Here is a 4,791-nt window from a genome sequence, read left to right on the forward strand (position 1 = left end):
TAGAAGAAGCAAGAAAGTAATCTTTCAACCTAATTCCACCTCTTACAACAAAAACAACAGGAAGTAACTATTAATTTTTCTTTATCTTAATATGAAAATTAATATTACCAATATATCCTAATCGATTGAAATCCAAAAATATGAGGAATTAGAAATTTGTTGACTGTCATCCAATGGTCTCTCTAATTTGGTAATTGGGGAAATAGGTCCAATATTATACAATCCATATACACTTTCAGCTTGTTTGTTTGTGACAGTGTCTTGCTATATACAACATAATGGTCTTGAGATCTTGCTTCTCCTATCTCAGCTTCTCTATTAGTAATATTGTTTATTTCATGTTTCTACACTATACTATGGTTTTCAGAACAGCTTACATATTTTAAAAGTATTTATATACCCCAAAGAAATATAGACAATTAAATTGGGAGGGGGTTTGTAAGAGAACAAAGAGTAAGACTGAATGCTTTGCTTGACGTTTGTAACTCTTGTATCAAGTTACTACCATAAGAGCCAAGATTTTAAGCTCTACTAAATATAAAATAAACAAACAAACAAAAAACATTTTATATATTTATGTTCATTTAAGAAAATATTAGGAGCCGGACGGTGGTGGCGCACGCCTTTAGTCCCAGCACTTGGGAGGCAGAGGCAGGTGGATTTCTGAGTTCGAGGCCAGCCTGGTCTACACAGTGAGTTCCAGGACAGCCAGGGCTACTCAGAGAAACCGTCTTGAAAAACCAAAAAAAAAAAAAGACATTTTGGGCTGGTGAGATGGCTCAGCAGGTAAGAGCACCGACTGCTCTTCAGAAGGTCAAGAGTTCAAATCCCAGCAACCACATGGTGGCTCACAACCACCCGTAATGAAATCTGACGCCCCCTTCTGGTGCTTCTGAAGACAGCTACAGTGTACTCATTTATAATAATAAATAAATTTAAAAAAAGAAAATATTAGTAGTGATATATTATTTTAAAATACACAGTTAATATGTTTGGAGTTATTTAAAATTTATATTGAGAAAAACGTGTATTTTCAGTATTGCCATAAACAAGAATCTACACATAAGACAGTTAAATTGATTGCTGTTTTATATCAAACAACTTTTATAATACTCATTTTTATTGTTATAATATGTTATAAATTTTAAAGAATATGACAAAAAAGATATTGTAGGTATTGAAGGGGGGTCTCTAGGAGGAGTTGGGGTACAAAAGGAAAACAAGAATGTGATTTAATTCTATTTACTTAAAATATGTTTTTAAATGTTAACAAATTCAGATAAATTGAAATCATGTAACTTTTCTCATCATAATGCAATAAAACAAAACAAAACAAAAAAAAAACAAAGCATGTGAGGTGGGGTGGATCATTTCCTCTCTTTACACCTATAAGGTAGGTAGACAAGTTGTCTCTCTTTGGAAAAGACAATTGAACATACCTAAAAATTGAAAATGAGTTAGTTACAACAACATAATGTAAGTATTAAGGTTGATTGACAAGGATATGAAGAGGTCTACTTTAGATAATTAATTCTAAACACACACATACATAATACTATGTCATAGCCAAGAAATTCTTACTTCCCACATCCTGATCTTTCCTTTCTAACGTTCTCTCTGTCTTTCCCCTGGCCTTACTTCCTTTGATGCTGCCAATATATGCAGCATGTTCCCAATTCTGCACACCTGGAGTGTCATCGAGAGGAACTGACGCTCCGCTTCATTCTGTGCAGTGGGACAGGTGCTTGACGTTCTAGCCATCTGGTCAGGTACGTTCCGTCTGCAACGACCATTCTGAAGGCTTTTTGTCTCCATCCCAAACAGATGGGTCCATAGTTTTTGTAGCTCTTTCTGTGACCAGTTCTCCCTGGGCTCTGCCGGATCTGTGATACTTAAAGAAAATACTGCCATATACCTCTGCCTGTTTTGAATGGTAACCACAAGGAGAGATGTGTGTTCCAGCAATGAATACCCTGGGCACAGGTGTAGTAGGTTCTTCAGCCTTGTCAAGGACCTGATTTCTGCAGATTATTCCACCAGTATGAAGCCTCCTTGAGCTGCTGTATAAATCTGAGAAGCTTCTGCTATATTTAAGTTGTTCCATCCTCAGGGGTCTGTCTCTTTCAAGGGTTATTCATCCTTAATGTGTTTGGACTACTCCCTTTACCGGAGTAACAGAGTACTCTAAATTTTAGTGCCTTCAAACCACAACAGTCTTAATTAACTCCTGATTATGTAGGTCAGAAATCTGGGCTCTCACATATGCTTGTTCATGCAGTTACAGCAAGCAGGTAGGTCCCATGGAGTCTAGCTGCTCGGTAGCTCCTTGGCAGGTGCTGGCTGCTACTGGACCACATGCTTCCAGCTTGCTTGCCTGAGCTCGTTCATGTGATAGTGGAAGTGTTCCCAGGAACAAGAGAGGACAAGCCCCGCTCTGCAAATACTTTCGGAAATGCTCTGACTTAGTGCACATCACTGCTCCATAGCCCTGACACATCACACAGGCTAGAGGGATACAGGATTTATGGGGCCATTTCCTGCTATAATCTATTGTGTATGTGACAAGTATACAAAGTAGGCACTTGGTTCACATTTGCATAACAGCTTAATTGCATATTCGGTCATAAAGTCCAGCTGGGAGGTGTTTTCATAACCTTCTGAATCAATTGAAACTGTTTCAGAGGGAGAGTGGAAATGGCTATGTACCATGCCATAGCCACAGTCTTATACTTACACATACCATGTACAGGAGTCTCACTGTATAGCCCCAATCTGGTCTTGAGGTTTTAATCCTGCTTTAGCCTCTGAGTAGATGGGGTAGCAGATGTATACCTCAATGTCCTGCTTCCGAATCAACTAATCAGTATTGGGCATAATAAAAGTTCAATTATCTTTTAATTACTTTTCAGGTCTGGATACGAGACTAGGCTATTTACCAATTATTATGGGTGGGATGTGGCTTTTCTCCCAGGGGCACAATTGTGGAAGGTGGAGCTGTCAGGAAGTGTGGGCCCTTTAAGAGGTGAAGTCCACAAGGAGATCCGTAGGTCATTGGGACACACCCTTAGAAAGGACTGGGATAGGTCTCATTGGATTCCTGAGTTATTTCTCAAAAGAAGGTTATAAAATTGGGTGTGAAGGTGCATGCCTGAGATTCAAAAATGGAGGCAGGAAAGTCTAGAATTCAAGGTTATTCTCAACTACAGGAGCTTGAGGCCAACGTAGGATACTTGAAAGCCTATTTCAAACAAGTAAAACCTTACAATGAAAGAAGCCTGGCTATTGGGAAGGGATGGAAACTTAGCAGGAAGGATGTAGGTGAAAAAGCTGCGTCTTCCTACACCATGTACCCAACCCATTTCCCCTCTTCTGTCACCATAAGGTGAGCAGCTGCTTCATGTGCCTAGAAACAGGCCCCAGGACCACGATTGCAACTGTGAGACAAAATAAGCCTTCCCTCCTATCTTTGGCTCTTTGTCACAGCTGTGGAAAACTAACACAAGAGGACATGAGAATTATTTGACTTGAAGTCTCTGCCTCTACATGAAGAGGAAAGAATTTATCTGGCTTATACTTCCATATTGGTGGTTATCATCAAAGGAAGTCAGGACAGGAATTCAGTTAGGTGAGGAACCTGAAGGCAGAAGCTGATGCAGAGGCCATAGAGGAGTGCTGCTGTGGCTCGCTTACAGCCTGATCTTATGGAGGCATTTTCTCAGTTAAGGTTTCCTCCATTCAGATAACTCTAGTTTGTGTGTCAAGTTGACAAAAGAATAGCCAGAACAGGTATTGCGATGAAACTGTTGCATTTTTTTCTTTTATTGGAAATAGATATTTTTCATACAATATAGTCTAAGAAAAGTTTTCTCTCCCCTACTCCTCCTAGTTTCTCCCACTTGCCCTCTATCCAGAGCCACACCCTTTCTGTCTCTCATTAGAAAACAAACAGGAATCTAAGGAATACTACTAAAATAAAGATTTTTTAAAAAATTAGAATGGACAAAACAAGGAAACAAGAAAAAGAGGCAAGTTAAAGACCAAGAAACCCATATGGACACGGAGACACATTTGCATATATAGAAATCCCTAGAAAACCCCAACAGGAAACTAATATGCGAGGGACGTGTAAAATAGGGTAAGGGATAAATGCCCTGACTTAACATTATGAGATAAAGGACCTCCAAAGATCTCATTGAGTTTGTTTTCTATTGGCATCTACTGGAGGTTGTGGGGCCTACCCTTAAGAGGGGTCTGTTTCCCCAGCAAGAATCCCATGGAGAAAGTCAACTTTTCATTGCAAGTGGCTCTCAGTTGGAGATAGCCTCTGGGCCAGGGATGGGGACATGTGTCTGCTTCTTTCAGCTCCAGGACCCCATCTGGTGCAGACCCATGCAGGCCCTGTGCATGCTGCTTTCGTCTCTGGGAGTTCACAGTTGCTCCCACCCTGTTGTGCCTAGAAGGCCTTGATTCCTTGGTGTCCTCCAGCCCTCTGGCTCTGACACTCTGCTTCTTCTTGCACAGAGTTCATTGAGCTCTCAGGGGATGGATTTGATGGAGACATCCCATTGAGGGCAGAGTGCTCTGAGGTCTCTCTCATTCTCTGCACATTGTCCAGTTGTAGGTCTCCGTCTTTGTTTTCATCTGCTGAAGGAGGAAGCTTCTCTGATGATGGCTGAGCAAAGCACTGATCTACAATGTGAAAGAATGTCACTAGGAAGCCTTTTATTCCTATGTTCCTTTAGCAGGACAGTAGTATTTGGTTTTCCCCTAGGTCCCTGACCTATCTAGGCT

Source organism: Mastomys coucha, unplaced genomic scaffold (assembly GCF_008632895.1).
Source record: "Mastomys coucha isolate ucsf_1 unplaced genomic scaffold, UCSF_Mcou_1 pScaffold20, whole genome shotgun sequence".
Taxonomy (NCBI): domain Eukaryota; kingdom Metazoa; phylum Chordata; class Mammalia; order Rodentia; family Muridae; genus Mastomys; species Mastomys coucha.